This window comes from Eulemur rufifrons, chromosome 6 (genome assembly GCF_041146395.1).
Source record: "Eulemur rufifrons isolate Redbay chromosome 6, OSU_ERuf_1, whole genome shotgun sequence".
Taxonomy (NCBI): Eukaryota; Metazoa; Chordata; class Mammalia; order Primates; family Lemuridae; genus Eulemur; species Eulemur rufifrons.
In genome coordinates, this window is record NC_090988.1 from 28,595,259 (window position 1) to 28,615,517 (window position 20,259).

Here is a 20,259-nt window from a genome sequence, read left to right on the forward strand (position 1 = left end):
ATTTCACAATCTTCATAAAGAAGGATTAAATATTCTTTACATAACAATTATAACCAAGATTTACAACATTTATGAAGATTTTCCTATACACACACACACACACACACACCACAATGAGATAAAGATTCAACATTTGTCTGTAACTTTTCTCTTATTTTGTTATTTGTCATAATGCTTGCAAGGTCCTTTAAGTTGACAAATAAATAGCAGACACAGACCCTTTCTTCAAAGAGCTTATGGTACAATGGGGATGATAAAGCAAAATAATGGGACAAATTAGAATACTCTTAATAGTCAAGTCACCAATTTAAGATATATTGACATAATTTTAAGATGTGCATGCTAAATACCTAGGAATTGAATATTAATATGCATCGAACTAATTTTTTATAACTCAAATAAAAGAAAGAGTATTATTCAGTGTATTAGTTAGGGTTCTCTAGAGAAATGGAACCAATAGGCAAAAGGATATGTTTACATGTACATATATATATATATGAAAAAGAGAGGGAGAGATTAACAAGAGAAGATTTAGTATGGAAATTGGCCATGAGATTATGGAGACTGGAAGTCCCATGATATGCCCTCTGTAGGCTAGCGAACCCAGAAGGCTGGTGGCATAATTCAGTCTGAAGCCAAAGGCCCAGGTACCAGGGGAGCCAATGATGGAAGTCCCAGAGGCCTAAGACCCCAAAACCTGGATCTCTAATGTCCAAAAGCAGGAGAAGATGGATGTTCCAGCTCTAAAAAAGAGAGTGCTTTTGCCTTTTCTCTGCCTTTTTATTCTATCTGGGCCCTCAATGGATTGGCCAGTGCCTGCCCACATTAGTGAGAACAGATCTCCTTTACACAGTCTACTGATTCAAACACTAATCTCTTCCAGAAATCCCCTCACTGACATACTGAAAATAATGTTTTATCAGCTACATGGGTATCCCTTAACTCAGTCAAGTTGACACATAAAATTTAGTAATAGAGGCATTTAGATTTTTGAGAAGCCAGTTGTGAAGTTTAGAAAAAGGTAGAAGTCAATGATTCAGAAATCATGGGAAATTTAATTACAACTGGAAAGAACTTTGCAACATATGGCCCTCTTGGCATTACAACCATTATTAGCTTATTAATGGCTAAGTCCAAGGCTGTATAAAATCGGATGTGCAGAAAGAATGAGGATAATAGGATAACAGAGGCCACATGTAAGAGAGCTGGACAGATTTTCAGATAAAGGCCAGATCTCCATGGCATTTTAAATTGTTGTGTCATGGGGTAAGGTACTAGGGAGAAGGGGGAGGTGACCTACAGCTACTGAATTGTGTAAAGGAGCAGTAGAGTTAGGGAGATAGATAGATAGATAGATACATATAAAACTTTCTCTAGGACATTTGCTAAATGAGTAGAAATTTATATTGGATTGTCAGAATATCATTTGTCTGACTAAATGAAAAGAAAGTTCATTCAAATTCAAGTAAGGGAGTATGTACTGATTCTATTGTTCCAGACTTAGTCTACTTTGAAGATGAAAGAATTTGAAACAATCTAACCAATTCAGAGAAATGAATGCAGTCATAGTTGACCTAATCAGATCTCCACAGGGAGCCATAACAAATGAAACAGCCTCAGAATCAATGTGTGGAAAAGGTGATCATCATGGCAGACCTGTGTGGTTCCCTTATGAAATGGAACTGGAGAAAGAGAAAAAGTAAAGTTGAATTTCATTATTCTCCAGTGTGGTAAGTAACTATTAAAATGGAGTTAGAGAGAAGGAAGAAGAAAAGATCACAAACATCCAACCTCTGTAACAGTATTGTTCTTTTTCTGAAGAAATGTTTAATAATTACATATCACTTTAATATGAGCAAATAAAAGGATTATCGAAGAGGAAAAGAATAGAAAGTTTTGGGATTTTTAAAGGATCATCCTCTAAAAGATCTTTGTATTAGATAATGAAAGAAATAAATCTAAAATGACAGTGGCAGATAAACAAAAGGTAAATCATTCTTCCATCTTTTCAACATGATTTGTCACTTATATGCTTCATTTTTTTTTTCTGGTGGCTTACAGAGGACAAATTTTTAGTCCTTTCATTTTCTGATGGAGAACTGAAAATGGATGAGTTTGTAGCAGTAAACCCCAGGAAATTTCCACATTCAACAAAGACAGAAACTCACTAAACTCGTTGCAAATGAAAGAAATGTTCCAATAGCTTTTCCCTCACGGCTAATTAAATATTTATGTGAATGAATGTGATATATCTCAGTAAAGAAAATGCTTTCCATTTTAAATAGTTGCAGAACATATTGTCACCTTGATTTTAAACAAAGAGAGACTGCATACAGCAATGCATTCATATTGAAATGCAAAAATATTATTCTTTGTTATCTTAACTTGACCTAACTCTCTTCTTTATGCAGATAGATTCTTATTTTATCGTACTAATTTATTAAGCCCATTTTTTTCCATTTCAAATTGAACTACTGCAAAAATTTTTTAGTTTAGTGCCTAAAAGAAACATTTTACTACTTTAAACCACTCATTATGCATGTTGTTTTATAATATTGTTGTACTTGCTATCCACTTGATCATCCACAGTCAATTATAATAAGTAATAGCAAAATGCTTAGAGCAACTGAAACCTGACTTGCTACTGCTGAATCCTAATTTATTTTTAGCGTTTCCAAGAAACCAAATTGTTCAACCATGTTCAACTCTGCATATAAGATGTAATGTTAAGTTAGAAAATGGCTACATAAAAATTTTCAACTCCACAAATGCATTTCAAAGAAAGCACTCTTGATGGCCCTTGCTTCTATGTCTGGCTTTAAATATGCATTGAGACTGAAATATTATCACAAAGTAAGAATTCTTTGAGGTCATGGTTTTGTTGCCTCTGAAGAAAATGTAATTGCCATCATTTGTAACTGCATTTTTAAGGGGGTTGGGAGGAATGGGAAGAAAAGTCCACAGTAACTTCTTTACAGGCTTTGCAGAAACTGACATTCCATTTACTTAAAGGCATGGAAATATTTTAATATACTATTCCAAGTGGATAGAAATAGCTTAGACATTGCAGTGGTAATTTGAGCCAGGCTGTGTAGTGCTGCATATTGAAGCCTTCGCGGTTTTACCTCACTTCCATGGACAGGTGAATGCTCACTGTGTGTTTTGCCTCAGGGTGATCAATTGCTAAGGGAAATATCTTCCATATTTTCCCATAAATGGGAATGATTTGTGTCTGATGCAATGCAATTTTATTACATTTTGTATAAAATTGGCAGCCTTGCCTATTGCACATTTCCAAATGGGAGGTGATAACTGAAAGGTTTTCTCTACTAATTGGTTTTGGGTTAGGATTCCCCAAACTGAACCTTTACATCTAGCGGTCTGTGTGTCTTAATTACAAAATAACTAATTTTTTAATATTGCTTTGATAATACTTTTATTTTTCCATTCCATGGTATGAATGGTAAAGTAATTTAATAGATTAGTATAAGTCATATAATTGAGCCCTGAAGAAAAATCATGTTAAGTTATTTTATTACCCATGAGCAAAACGGGTGACAAGCAGAGGTCTATGGTTATAATATTGCTAAGTATACACTTTGTGGCTAAAATCTCTCACATGAAAGATACTAGAAAAAGATATATTCATTTCTTTGCTAAAGTATGGAGGTATGTTGCTTTTAGTGTTCTGTGCAGGTGGATTATGTCTGAGATCTCCAAATTGAAGGTTTCCATTCAGTATAGGCTATTTTCCCACCAATACTCAATAAATGTTAGTGATAATGGATCAAAGTGACTTTAGAATTGCTATAAGTCTAATTTTTCTCTCTTTCTGAGCATGCAAATATGGCCTCCAGCATTTTCAGTTACAAAAATTAATGTAGGTGTAGGACCATGTGTCAAAATGGTTCCCAATATTGTATAGTTTCCAGTTTTCAAGAAGTTAAGCTTTATAATGAACTCGATATATTTGCACAGCAGTAAATGCATATAACTTTATAAATAAGGCAATGGATGTATTTTGAAGTTGCCTACTCAAAAAGCTTACTGATGGGGAATGTGTTTTAGCAAATTCAGCTATTGCAGTCTTGGATTGTATCCTTCACAATGATTGTAAAACGGGCCTTGATCTGCTGATTTTATTCAATTTTGGATACTCCATTTCTAGAAGGAATTTGGCCCTTAGTAAGTGACCCATGGAAGTTTGTTCAATGAAGGAAGGTTATATTATACATAAAACCAACATTGTTCACATTTCACTATAAGTGAAAATTTAAGGGGATCTTTTAAAGCAAAAGATGATTAAATAGACACAATTACAATATTCAGCTTAGGAAAATAATACAAGCAATTTCAGTATAACATCTTTTCATACACAATAAAATTCATTTTATTGGCAAACAATCTTAAAACAAATAGAGTAAGAGTTAGGATTTGGTTCCTCTTAGCAGTGAATATTGCTTGAAAACTTCACCACTAAGTTCTGAAGAAATATGAAAGGAAAGTAAGTGCACACATGAGCTAGGAGTAGTTAATGGAATACATTTTACAAATCATACACGATTTATCTCCCTCTCAAATAGTCTTGCAGCAAAAGAATATAATGAACTATTTAACCCAGTGTACCCCAAACTTATTTGACTATGGAATCTTTTATTCAAGGGACACCTATTAATATTCCAAAGAACTAGCATTCTAAAGAAAACAATTTTAGGAAATGGAATAACATTGCCTAATTACAACTATTTCTCAAAATAAATTATAAATTTATTCTATCATGATCTAAATTATTTTTGCTAGAAGAGTGGGGTGTTATTTCAATTTCAACAAGAATACATATACATGCATATATATAGGTACCTAAAAAGAGATTGAATAAGTACTTTTTATCACATAAAAAAGCTATGTTTAGATTCCTTTACTTTAAAAAAGTATTGGAATTTACCATATATACTTCTGTCATCTATTGAGATAAGCATTGGATTTTTCTATGTGATTTATTAACATAAAGAATTAAAATTTATGAATACTTAAACATTATTTCATTTCCTACTTGATTATGACATTATTTAATTGATGATACACTATATTTGATTTGCTAAAATTTTATTTGAGATGTTTGCATATTTATTTCTAAGTAAAATTTATTATTTATATATGTTTATGCAATATATATAGTATTTTTATATCAGGGTTATGCAACATATTTAAAAATCATTAGGAAATTTTTACTTTCTTTTGTTTAAGTTCTGAATGAGATCAATAGCCAAAGAAGTGTTTGATTGAAGGTTAGAATAAAGTCATCTATGAAATTTTCGGAGGACATTATTTTGTTAGTTTTTGACAATTATCTCAAAAATTGTCCAATGCTCATCTTCCTTCATTTTGTGGTCATTTTGTTAAATTTATACTTTTCTAGAGAATTTATTTCCTCCAGATTTGATTTTATTAGCACCATAAAATAAAAATATCTATATATCTCTTTACTCATGCTAAGTTTTATACAATTTCTCTCTTATTTTCTGTTTAGATTAACAATTGGTTTCTATGTTTAATTCTTTCCAAGGAAATGATTTATGACTAAATTTAACAACACAATACAAACATTTGTTCTTTTTTCTAATTAGATAATTATATATTTTACTTTTTATGTCCTTGCAATTGTGTTTCTTATATTGGTTTTGAAGCTGTCTTTCAAAATTTAGATTTGATTTCTAATTCAATTTTTAAAATATTATTTTATGATATATTAAATTGTTTAAGAATAGAAACTTTCTTCTGATAATATGCTTTCCCAAGATTCATTTATTTTGATATGTAGTGCTACTAAGATCTACATCATTTTATTTAAAGTTTGTTTCTAAAAATACAAATTTGTGCTAAGAAATGTTTTCTGACTGGTAGAATATGAATGGCTTTTATTTTTGTATTCATGCCTATCATCTATTTCCATGTTGCCTACAGTGAATGTAAATCATTTTACCAGGAAAAAAAGTATTTGTATCCTAATCAAAATCTATAAATCCTTTATTGGATGCAAGTCCTCTGGCCCCAAAACAAAGCAATAAGATGACTATGAAAATATTAATATTTCATATGAAACATAAGAAAAAAAATGAAAGGATATGGCCTGAATGAAAAACAAGAAAGCTATCTGCATGGAGTAGAACTATGAGGAGAACCAGGAGGAAGCCTTTGGCCTGCTGGATGCAGAAGGAATTGGCCTGGGATTGGCTTCAAGAGGAGTTCAAGTATCCAAATCATCGTATGTGGGGTAGGAAATAGAAGAAGGTGGAGTTGGGCTCTACTAGAGATTATCTCTCTAGTAATTGAGGGAAAGCATGTTAAAGCAAACAGAATGTACTATTTCACACCCATTAATTTGGTAAGACATGGAAAACAAACAAATCAGACAATTTCAGCTACTAGTAGAAAAAAGGGAACTGTCCTATGCTGTTGGTGATGGCAGCTAATATTCATTCTGCACTTCATGTGTTGCAGGCACTCTTCTAATGCTCTCTGTGCTTAACCTATTTAATCTCTGCTGAAATATAGTAAAATGGGCAGTACCGTTATGTTGATTTGATGGATGAGAAAACTGGGTCACAGAGAAGTATCTTGCCAAGGTCATACAGTTACCTCCCAGAGAATGTGACCCCAGAATCCATGTCTGGAGATACCATACTATAATCCCTGAGAGCATAAAATAGTACAATTACTTTGGAGAGCAGAAGGGAAATCTAGAGTAAAGTTGAAGAGGTATATATTTCCACTTCTGGATCTCATTGCTATAGCTCACACATAGAGTCAAAGAGGTGAGTGCAAAAAGGATCCTGTAACACTATATTACCAGTAGACACACAAGTATTAATTTTGCACCAAGCACAATTGTTATATTTATTAAACACTTTATTCTCCAAAAAATTCCTATAAGGGACTAACTATTACTATCTCCACTTTAAAAATGAAAAGAATGAGACAAAAAGAACTGTATTTATAATAACAAAATAATTGACACTACCTAAATACTCATTAATAAGAGAGCAGAATTTTAAGCCTGTTGTGCACATGGAAAGCTTAAAGCATATTCAATGAATAGTCAGGCTATAAGTAGCTAAATGAACAAATCTAAAAATATAAACTTTTAAAGCATATTGATGCCAATATATTTTTAAAAGTCTGAAAACATAAGAAAAATATTCCATGTGTACCCATGAGATTCCCTTTGAGTTGGGAGGGAAGAAAATGGACTAGACATTGTCCACTAATAGCTTCCAATATCTACATTGTTTCCTTGCTTTTTTTGAACACCATAAGCTCTGAATTTAATATAGAGAAATATTAATATCTTTTTAAAAATATAATTAGTGAGTATAATACTGTTCTTTTTTTATATTTTCTACATGATTGATATTTTTACTAAAATGTATAAATTATTTCCATCATTTATTATTCAGCTTGAAATTAATTTTAACTTTATTGAAAACTGGCTTGCAAAATTAGACAAGTTATGAAAAATAGCTAATAGTATTTACCATTTATTGTGAATTTATTTTCTGAAGCCCTACAAGTTTTTATATTATTTTTTCATTTAATTTTTTAAAAAACTCTATTAAATAGTTATAAATTTTGCTGAAATTGCTTGCTAAAAATAAAACTGTTAAAGGATTGATCTGGGATTAATATAAAAGGTAGTCTGCTACCTACTTCCACTGGGCCATGATACTTCTAGAATGTTATACGTACCTGTATTAACTACAGAGCCCCCAGAGTCATTAAAAGAGATTGTCTCTGGCCTCAGGAACCTTCTTGTCTGGACATGAGCCCAGTGCAAATAACTGAATCATCTGGGCATGGGCCCAGTGCCAAAACCCCTTTAATCGGCATGGCCCCTGTGATTATTGTGCCTTCATCTCTGTTTCTGTGATCTGGGCAATGGAGCATTGATGACATGCACTGGAGATAGCAAAAGTTCAGGGTAATTAATTAGAAGAAAGGATTTCATATGAGTTAGCTTCAGCAGCACAGGTTTCTGAAACAGTCCTTAAAAGTGTGTAGAATTGTTTTAAAAAATGACACCATCCATGCATAATTTGTTACCCTCTCCATTATCGCAGTAAAGCTTTTTTCAACTAAGATAGTTGTTTTTTATTCTAAACAGAATTACTCCTCAGATTGATTAAATCATAAATTTAATATTTTTCTTTGCAATTCATTTTTATCAAAATGAAGCTATAACTTTTGAAATTATAGGTAATAAATGGTGCTTTACATATTATGTTTACAGCTTTAATACATGAAGAATGGAAAATGTGGTCTCAAAATTCAACATTCAATGTTCAATCAGATACAAGTAATGTGATAGCATTTTCACAGTGACTTCATATTGCTGATTACATATTGACTTCAGTAAATTGTTTGAGACCTTTAATTCTTACCTTCCTCTACTGAATATTTTCAGGAATTTATAAAGCAATGATTGCTGTGAAATTTAACCTGGTGACATATAACCAGTTCCTTTAACTCATTTGTAATCAATTTTCTCATAGACAAAATATGGTTTAGAATATCTATAAAGTTAATTTCACATATAAAATAACATCTTTGCTATATTATCTGTGATAATGTATATTTTTCAATCCTTGCATGTGTAGCATTTCCATATATTTTTTCTCATGATATTCATCCCAAACCAATATTCCAATAACTATATTTTTGTCCTGTGTTCCAGTGATCCATTGCTGTACAATAAAAAAGGGCTTATAGGAAAAAGAAATTTATATTTTACATGTACAGATTAGTATAAATGCAGGATCAGAAAGCATCTTTAGGAAGAAGGAAAAAGATATGAAAGTTGTAGAAATTATCAAGGAGGGTTTGAACATGGAAAGGCTGGAGGGGATAGAGATAAACATTGCTCATTTAATAAGTTTGCCTACTTGTCTACATATCACTTATGGAAATTGCGCTCCTATAAATGAAACTACCAGTTATTTCCAAATTAACATATTAGAACCCAAGACTAATTTCACTTTGAATCGTCTACACCCTGGAGTTGAAAGCAAATAGATCTGAAAGTTTTTTCAAACCCTAAGAGAAATACATCATTAAAATGGTGTGAAAAAGAGATCAGCTTAGCTGTCATTTCCTGTGGCATTCACTTGGAAAATAGCTCATTTCCATATACCTTTTCAGGCCCTGTAGATATTTTAGATACTTAATTTTAATGCATGCTAAATCATTGCACCCTGCAATAAAATTTTCTCATTTTACATCTGCAAAGACTTTTTTTTTTAACAGAGCATCAAACTGGCATTTTTCCCCCCAGGAAAATATTTAAATTCAGTTTTCAATTAGGCAGATAATTGTACAATTGAATGAGGGAACTCTTTTACACTGAGGCTTGGTGTATATCTATCTCACTACATCTCATTTGGCTCTCTGGCACTGAAGATAATTTTGCAGTAACAAAATGAACTGTTTTCCTTCAGCTCAAATAATGAGTCAGTGGGTCAGCCAGATGAATGCCAATAGCATTATTCATTATCTTGTGACAGTCACATTTTTAAAAATATCTCATGGCTTTGTTGGTCTGTAACTAGTAACTTTTCAAGGACATTTTCCCAACCTTCAAGAAAGGGTGCATAGAGCAACACTAAGTGATTCTGAAAAAATAAGATCTTATTTGCATAATTTAACCATGTATTCTTGAGTACCTATTGTGCGTTCAGATTTTTCCTAGGGGATATGTAAATTATATTTGCCATATCTAGGAGTTGTTGTTTCTTTATTTGGTGAGAGGAAGAAGACTCTTTATATCCCCATAGGGAAGAAGCTGGAGGAAGTAGCTTCTTTTAAAGAACACTGCACTCTATGAAGAGACCATATGTCTCCCTTATCAGTTCTCTTATTTTATCAGCTAGATTTGGTGAAACAATGGAGGTAGGATGGATTCTCTCACAGCAGCTTTCAGTAAGCTCTGTGGAAGATGGTCAGTCTGTTAGTTAATGGATCTCTGAGTTCGGAATGTGAGGTGCTTAGAGATTTCTGTTATTCTTGGGCCTTAGTACCAATTTTAAAGACAACAGAAAAATCCCACTCAGAACACATTATTCATTCATGTGAAGATGAGTAAAGACACAGGTTTGGAGAAGGAAGGAAGGGAAATCAAGACAATTGGTATGTGACAGGTTTTGTTTCTGTGGGTAATAAAAGGCAAAGTTATACTGGGAATGGAGATAGCTGAATTGACCTAAGAAATGTTAGTTTGTATAGCTATTAGAAAATGGAAAATGAATGACATGTAACATTAATACTGTGCACCTTAAAGACCCATTTGAGTTGAGAAGTTATACTTACTTTCATATGAATCTAATTATATATTTATATAATCTTCCTAAAAAGGCTAGGTTTAGTGTCCAGGCTTGATTTTGAATTGAAGACCCAAACAGACGTGGCTCAAGTCTAAGTCCCTGGGGACCAAGGGAATTGAAGAAACTTAGGGAATGTGTTTAAAACCATTGACCTCTTAGTTAATCTCCTTGAAGAGGGGCCTTAGGAAACCAAATCTTGGAAACTAGTTGTTTTGAAAAATTGAACAGATCAAAGAGTTGTGTGTTAATTCAAATTAACACTTTTATCATTCAAATTGAAAATGAAAAGACTCATGATTGGGAGACAGGCACATGCAGAATTATGAAAAGGGAGTCAAATACAAGAAAAATGGGCCAGCAAATAATGGGGAGTAAATGCTGGATGATTAACTTTAATTTCAGCAGCTAAATGGTGGTTCCATGAACTGGGTTCAGAATTAGGGAAGGATGAGAAAGCCTGACTAAAAAGTGATATCTTGTTCTTTGTTAGAAATGCTCTTTGGCTGGGTGCGGTGGCTCATGCCTGTAATACTAGCACTCTGGGAGGCTGAGGCAGGAAGATTGCTCGAGGTCAGGAGTTCGAGACCAGCCTGAGCAAGAGTGAGACCCTGTCTCTACTAAAAATAGAAAGAAATGATCTGGACACCTAAAAATATATATAGAAAAAAATTAGCTGGGCATGGTGGCACATGCCTGTAGTCCCAACTACTTCGGTGGCTGAGGCAGAAGGATTGCTTGAGCCCAGGAGTTTGAGGTTGCTCTGAGCTAGGCTGACACCATGGCACTCTAGCTTGGGCAACAGAGTGAGACTCTGTCTCAAACAACAACAACAACAAAAAAAAACCCAAAAACAAAAACAAAAGAAATGCTCTTTGAGCTACCCACACACCTCCATGTAGACATATCCAGTGGACATAGGAGTCATGAAATTTAGGGAAAAACCAAGGTCAGAATAGGTAATCTAAGTATTATAGACCGAATGTTTGTATCCCCTCCCCCCCCAATATTCATGTGTTGAAATCCTAACCTGCAATGTCATGATATTAGGAGGTGGGGCCTTTGGAAGATAATTAGGTCATCATGGTGAAGCCCACATGAATAGGATTAGTGCCCTTATAAAAAAGACCCCAGAGAACTATTGCTCTTTTTTCACCATGTGAGGATACACAAGAATTTGGCAGTCTCCATCCCAGAGGAGGGATGCCTGGCACCCTGATCGCAGACTTTCACCTCCAGAACTGTGATAAATAAATTTCTGTTGTTTATAAGCCACCTAGCCTATGGTACTTTGTTACTGCGGCCTGAACTGAATAAGACACTAAGCATATAGATGATAGTTAGAAAACTTGATAGTAGAGAGATTTCCAAAAATAAACGGGAAAATAAGATCAGTGAGCAAAAGATGGAATACCAATTCATAAGAGGACTTGGAGGAATGAAGGAGGAATAGAAGATTTGATGGAGACTTAAGAAGAAAGGGGCAGAGGGCAAATGGGAAAGTTAAGAAAATGAAGGTACAGATTGGTGAACCTGTCTAGAACGACTGTGGCATTTTTGAAAATACTTGTATTAGTTTAATGATTTTAAGATCCTAATTAAAATATATAGCTTAAGGTTTCAACTAAACTTTTTTTCAGATTAATTTCTTTTTTCTCTTGCTATATAAATCTTATAAATAATCATAATTAATGACCAAATATTTAAAAATTAAGTATGAACTATGCTAGTTTTATGAATACAGAATGATCTTCTTCAAAGTACCTTAAAATTAATTTATCATTTTGATTATAAAATCAGAGATCTAGAGAAAGAGTGATATAAACATATAACAGTGAGATTATTCATGTTTTAAACTTAATTTGTAAGGTTATTATAGTGGGAACTAATTTCTTTTTCTGAATGAATGTCTGCCTTCAGACAAGGCAAATCATTTGGAAAGGCAAAACTTCTTTTGTTAATCCATTTATAACTCACACAAAACTTACATTCTTCTAAAGGTTATATTTTATCTCAATGACCTAATATTACTGTATAATATGATAAAATATTCTGGCCCTGCCCTTCTTGGTGTCACTGTGCTCATCAATTCCTCATTCTGAACCTCATACTGAGTCCCATGTCCCACATCCCTCTGTGACCTAGTGGCTTCCTGTACTGTAGTGCTTATAAAAAAAGAAGCATTTTTGGTCTCTCTGCAGTTGTTCAGGTGCAGATTTTAAAATGCTTTCTTCATGAGCTGTATTTCTATCATTTTCGCTGTTTGTTAGGATTTTCTTCTGCCCCACATAGATGTCTGTGATAGCAGGGCTTACCAATATTAACTCTCCTTCAGCATGTCCTCTGCCCAAATCCCTGCCACAGTTGTGTAGAATTGGTTTGTCCCTCTCCTCTGAGAGGGCAGAATCGGGGTTATTTCAACTGCTCTGAACAGGGAGGAGTAAAGGGATTTATTTTAAGATTAAGCATGGACTTGGAAAATTTTTCTTCAAAGCACTGAGAAAATCCTCTCTGGCTATATTTTGTGTTGAGCTGAAAAATATCTTAATAATAAAATTAACTCATTTAGTTCAACCTATCTGTGAACTTTCACTCTCATTATTCCTATTTCAGATGCAGGGACTGAGTGAGGCACAGAGACCCAAGGTTATGAGGCTGGTGAGTAAGAATCAGGGTACAGGACCTGGTCTTTTTCCAGCGTGTTACGTTGTTTCATATACGGCTGATCTCAACAAGGATTAGAGGAGAGAGTGAAAAAGACTGAGGTCTAGGGTAGAGCTTTGTACCCACTCACATGTGGCTGAATGAGGCTGCATACCAGGTTTCTGAGCTAAATGCCTCCCAGGCCTCTTGAGTTTACTGGGCAGTAAACTGGCTTCCTATCTTCCTCCCGATGGCCGGTGTTTGCTGATGCATTTCTTAGAGTAAAGCATGGTAGGTCACCAACTTTTTTCTTCAGTCCAACTGCATTATCTTTAGAATAAGTAGAAATTTCTTTTAAAATATGACAATCTTTTGACCTGGTCTTGATCTTCAATATATTGCAACTAGTCTATTTTTCTGAGTCATTTTAGCTATTTTAGTGCAAGGTTGAAAAAAGAGTGCTTCAAGGTCTCCCAGAGAGGTTTCCTGTTAGCTGAGAATCTTCCACTAAATGCTCTTGCTGAAATGAGGTGAGTGACAGAATCGGAACTGTGTTTTTGAGAGATTTACATAGCAGTACTTTGTAAGTATTGAAATGGGGTGATATGGATTTTAGAAATATTTGCTCATTTATGTAAGACAGACACTGGTATCAAATTTCCTCCTTTCTGGAGCAAATTTCCTCTGGTTAGAGGAACTTCTTAGTATTTTCCATGATAGCTCAAAATAAGATTTTGTTGCATGAGAAAAATCTGGCTGGTTAACTGTTGACTTATTTAAGTAATATTATTCAATCAGGAAACTCAAAAATAAAGCCATGCTGCATTTTTAACATGCTTGATACTTTTGGCATTAACTTTTCTCTGGCATAAAATTATCTGGGGATAACATTAATGATAGACTTAATGTAGTCTTAATCCCTGATGTGTCTTTAGATCTGTGCATTTGCGTTCTCTGACAAAGAGTTACAATAAAGGGTATTAAAAAAACTAACAAAAGACCATAATGACTGAAGGCAATTTTTGGTAAAAGGAAATTTTCCTAGGTAGACAGCAGGACTGTAAATTATAGCAAAATAAGATCAATCATATTGGTTCTACAATAATTTTTTAGTCAATGTAACCTAATTCAATAATACTAGGGAAAACTGGTAGTTTTGGGAGCTGACAATATTAAGCCTTTTATGGTTTTAAAGTTTATTTAATGTGCTTCTCACTTATAAAGTTGTGACATTTCTCCTTGAATTGTAAGTCCTTGAAAATAATAGGAGAGATATTTAACAAACATGATTCTTTACGATTTATTTTGAAAATAACTTTTTATGATTGCAATAGAAAAAAGCCTTTGTAAACTTTTTTCCCCCCCTCTTTTCATAGGCTGCTGCCAAGAGGAAATGAATAGTGTCTTTGAGATATTCACAAACATCCGGTGCGGATGGGGAAGCTCACTTTGAGAGCCAGCATTTATTCTATTTTCTGTATTTGAACCATTCTCAACAAAGGCTGTTCCCAACCCTATCTTTCACAGTTGTCTTACTGCTGCACCAGATGTTGGAATGATTCTGTATTCCTTTTTCAAACACTCATTCTCCCTGTCATGCTTTCACTTGCTCCCTCATTCTAGGACCCCAGGATATTGAGGTCTAAAATACGCCCCAGACCCTCAGCCACTCCTCCCTGACACAGCACAAGGGGAAGTGCTGGGACATATGAGCAGATTAGGAATGGCGTATTTACATGAAATGCACTTCATATGAATGCCTTGTCTGCTGGTAGGTATGCAATCTCCCCAAGGGAGACCCCATAGGCTGAGACCAAGAGTGAGCTTCAGCAATATCTTCCTGCTAAGTGGAAACTTTCTCCTTTTTCAGGGAAGGATCTGCTATTTGAGGAAGTGTAAATATATTTTGTAGCATCAGTTCCCCCTCCAGTCATTCTCTTGTACATACAGAGTGAAAAACAATGAGCCTTTCTGCCTCTTCCCTCCTCCATACTTCATGTGATTTATAGCCTACAGGAGTTTTCTAATGGCTCCAGTATAATTTTTCTGCAGTTCCAGTGGTACTCTCCTCCTGTTTTTATCTAAGCTAACTCTTAAGGTCTGGATGAATTCCTTTCTTCTCCCTCCTTCCCCAGCAATCACTGACCTAGCTCTTCCTTGAGCTCAGCCTCCTTTTCTCATGTAGTAGCTCCCTCTCTAGTTAGCTCCAAAAAACCTGGTCCTCACCTTGTCCTTCCACCCTGTACAATTTTCAGTTCCCTGATAGACATGATTTTTAATTCTCTTTGTCCTTTAGCCAGTTTCCAACGTCATAAAATATCGTTGCAAAAATGTGAGCTGTCAGCTATGGCATGAGTGGAGAGCTCACAACACTGGCTGTGCATGACTATCTAATTGGTGGTTAAGACAGTGAAAAAAAACTAAAGGAAGATAATGAGGGTGTGGGAAAATAAAGTAGGATCAAGGTCAGTCTTTTGGTCACATCATCCCATGTTCCCTAAAATTTAGCTTAAACTACCCTTCCTCCTTGCTTTTGCCTTCCTTCTCACCACGCAATTATGTTCTTCCCAGCTCCTTCAAACCCCAATACGATATTCAGTTGTTATATTGCCTGGTACACTTCATCCTGCACCAATGACACAAGAGTTCACACTTGAAGTGATACACCAATAGAGGGGCAGCAAAACCAGGGCAGAAGCTGAGGAGAAGCCTTCCCCATGTTATAGACAAAAAAACAGGTGTCACTACACTCATATACGCAAACCCACTCATTCAACACAAGTAGAATCACTGTCGTAGTGACGGGGCCTGTCCAGCTGCCTGGCACTCATGTCTAATTTTTCTTCTATCAAAACAAATAGAAATGTAATGAAGTAGAAGTTCTCAAATCCATTATAGGAACAACCTTCTTCCAGTTTCTAAGGCTGTCTCTCTCTCTTCCATTTCTGTTGTGCTAAACGAGAATCATATTAAATAAAAAAAAAGAAAGCTGATTTGTCAGAGTACAATGAAAAAAATCAATAAATTAATGAGAAGTATAAATAAATTTTACCATGTTTTTTAAAGAAAGAAATTCCCCAAAACTATAAAGTTTGGATTTTATAAAGTTAATTATAAATCAGGGACTAACTAATGTATGGTCAGACATCCTGACACCCAAAATCAAATTGAGAGCCATGCTATCTTACCCTGAGAGAGAAGAAATCACTGATAAGTAAATCTAGAGGAAAGTCTTTGAGCAAGAACAGAGAGGGTGCAAAGATCAGTCAGTGAGAGCCCACTCTGAGGACCCCCCAAAAGCATATGGGATACTATTTGGGAGTTCCTAAAGGACCAGATAAGGTATAACTGCTTCACAAAGTTGTCATTTATACCTAGTTTAGATATGACCTTTCTGACTGCAGATATTGCACAAGTGCAATCCTACAAAAAGATCCATAAAACCTTTCTTTGGTTTTCTTCTCGAAAAGTCACTTTTAAAATAAACCCCAAGAAATCAATCCCAACATGATTTCTAAGGAAGAAACTCAGCTGCTTCAGTTTTCAGACCCTTTCAGTTGCATAATTTGAGCTGTTGGAGTTTTCATTTCTATGAAACACTACATATTATACACAAGTCATATATATATATAAATATAATGAACATATTCTATATACACATATTATACTTATGTATGGGAGGCAGTACTGGGCAAAGTGTCTGAGAAAAGAAAAATCATTGTAGAATTCTCCTTATTGTTTAGTCTCTGGGAATTTTTATAGACCCACTTCTATTTTTATACTTGAAGTAATAGGCCAGTTCTCCTGATCAACAGCACAATCAATGTGAACACGAGTAGTTAACAGCTCACATAGGCAAAATCACAAAGAAAAACATAAATCTATAATAACAAGCTACAGATACCCTCTTTGTGTTAGCTGGGTTTTTGAAGCTCCCTTTATATATTAAAGGAGCTTCCAGTTTCACAACTGAGTTTTTATTTAGATAAGTTTTCCACTTTTTTTTTTTTTTTTTTTACTGGGGTCAGAGTGAAAGCTTTTTTGACTGTGGATTTTTTCCCCCTCCTTATACAATTTCAAAATAGTGGAAATTTTAGGAGCTATAGAAAATGTATGGGCATTTAAGTCAGACAGTGTATGAGCTAAATCCAAGTTTCACCGATTACTAACTTGCAGTGTGTGGCAAGTTACTGAGCCTCTGGCTCATAGCTGTGTAAAGGAGACTATACCGTCTACCAAGCAAGTTTGGTGTGAGGACTAAATGAGATAATGGATGCAAAATACATTACTGGTAACTCATGGATAGTAAATAAATGCAAATTATTTATTATTGCCATAGATGATATGTATTATGCCCTACATCTTCAGTTTTTCCTATATAAAATGACTGAGATTTGAGAAAATAAATGGGTAAATGAAGAAGTAAAAACTTAAACTGTATATTTATTTTTTAACCAAGCATGAGTTGAGCACCGTACGCAGTTGTTTCATACCTTACAGATAAATTGAATAAATCATGTCATCTAACAGCTCAAAGCTGATTAAAGAAGACAGAAACCCAAACAAATCATTACAACAGACTATAAAAAGTGCATAAATCGGTATATACATAAGGTATACTTGTGACTGACATGAGGGGTTTCAGCTAAGTCCTCGCAAAAAAGGGATCTTGGCCAACTCTCAAAGGATGAGTAGAATTCTCCATATATTACTGAACATGTGCGGATATACTTGAAACACAAGACTGCCTCACTGTTACCTATGGAAGCTTAAGGAACCACAAGTACTACATAATACATAAATAAGTGTACTGACAGTGAACAGACTCAAAAAAATCCTGGTATGACTTTGATTTATAAAACTAGTCCACCTTGTTGGTTAACTTATATAACCCTTTTCATATATCCCCTTTTTCTGAGCTAGCATTGGAACTACTAAAATGTATTCTCTTTCTGTGTTCAGCCTCCTTGAAGTTTATCTACTCTATGTATGCACTGAAGCACAAAAACAGCTGAGAATTCCCCTGGAGTTATTTGCTTCCCAGCATCCATTATTTTCTTTCCTTCAAATAACAATATTCCATCTGCTTTTGGGAAATTACCAGTTTCCCATTATTGGTTATGCAATTTTGATGGTATTGCCTAGGGTTTTATTGGCACAGCTCATTCCCTTGGCCACAGTGATTGGAGTCAAAGAAGGGTGTCAATATATAGATTTATTTATTAGATGAATTTACTCATTAATGGATGGATACAAGCTTCAGCCAACAGGCACATTATATTTTCCTGGCCATCAGGATTGCTGCAGGCATTGGCCAGTAATTTAGTCCAGTCCCAGAAGTACAATCCCCAGAACAATTTGCAGGCCTGTTAGACAACAGTACTCTGAAGTCAGTGGTAGGAGAATGTCAGGGCCACTGCTGCTGCCACCATTGTACATCCGTAAGAGGCACCATTCCAAGGGTTGAGTTAACCCAGGGGACAGGGGACAGAGGAAGGAGAAACTCCAGTCATTATAATTCTAGTTTCTAATTAAACTGAACTGTTTGTTGACATTAGCCAATAATACCTCAGTCTTATTAATCCAATTTAAGTTGAACTGTCAATCACTTAGAGCAGAAGGAACCCTGACTGACAGTTATCATCATCTTTTTTGGCCAACTTGTTGAAATTCTTCTTTTGCATAAGTCAGTGATATTTGTTTTTATTTCTTGACTTTTGAGATCTCATCAGTCTGTAGAAAGCCAGCCTATTTTTATTGATACTCCACTTGTTTCACAAAATCAGAACAATCCAGGAACCACCATCCATGTAACTGAGGGAATTTAAGTGCAACATTTTCTGATACCTGTGGCTACCTTGCTTCTTTCCTTCATGTTATCACTTTTCCTCTCTGGTTAAGAAAGCTAATTTCCATTTTCATGGGTCTTGCCATAACTTTTCTCTTCCTCAGTTTCCTATAACATCTTATTTTTACCAAATTTATATTAACTTTATTTTATGGATGTGTACAGCTAAAATGTAGAAGTACATTCTCATATGACATGCCTTTAGATAGCTGATAAACTGATATTGTCAGAGCAACCATCTCTGAACATCATTGTATCAAGTTTTAAAATTATTTGAAAACAGTAAACTGTTTAAAAATAATTATCTGGGAAGAAGTATTCTCACTTAACAATGATAAGACTCATAGGATTGCCACAAATTGGATATGAATAACCAATATTAAAAATAATACATAATATTAAAAACATATGCATAATGTAACTTCCAATTTTATTTTTTTTCTGAATCAGAAAGTGCTTCAGGTTAATCAACAAAAATCAATTATCATTTTACTGTTACTTTGTAAGTGGGCTTCTTCGAGAATTCTGTTTGGCTGCCTGATAAGATACATCAAGTTTTATCTTATTTAAATTGACAGTGCTGCAATCCAGTTCTTTCTCACTTAAGTTCTATATAGAAATATGCATAAAATTTTAGTTATTAGTTATTCTCCTTTTTTCTCCTACATCATTGATCTTTTCTATCAGTGGCTTTAGGGTAAAATGAAACACATTGGCTAAGGATTAAAAACAGTTACTTTTTCTCATTCAATACACAAATTAATGTTTCTAATTAAACTCCAACCTTAAAAATTTCTTTGTTTTGAACTCATCTTATTGGGTGGTTACAGAATTGTCCAAGTATATTTCTTCTATCTTAATGCTAATAGATAATGTGTTAGCTTATACATCTTTATAATTGTTCATTAGCTTCAGGCAGTATGCTTTGACTTTTATGTCCTTGAAACTATGAAATAATATTCCTTAAATTCAGTCCTTCTTAATGTTTCTACTTTAAATAGAATGTATTATGAAACTGAGATCTGAGGCATTTTTAGAAATTCTGAGCTGGGGATATCAGTTTAGTCAGAACAGTGTCAAATGTGGAACCCAAACAACATAATTGGTACTTTGAGGTTGAGGTTGATGTGACATTCTCTTGAACATATTTTAATGCTTATGCATATTTAAATTAAAATTTTAACCTCCTGACATTCAAACCAACAAGCCAATCACCATTCAACTTGAGAGGCATGTCTTACAAATAAGATGACACACCACAATAATCACTTGTCTTAAATCTGTCTTTATTGCACAAGAGATTTCCAGAAAGCCTAGTTGTTTACTAACATTTTGACAATGGATTTTGATACTAGCACAGCTTTTCTAACTGATTATACACCAAGAATTCACCTCAAG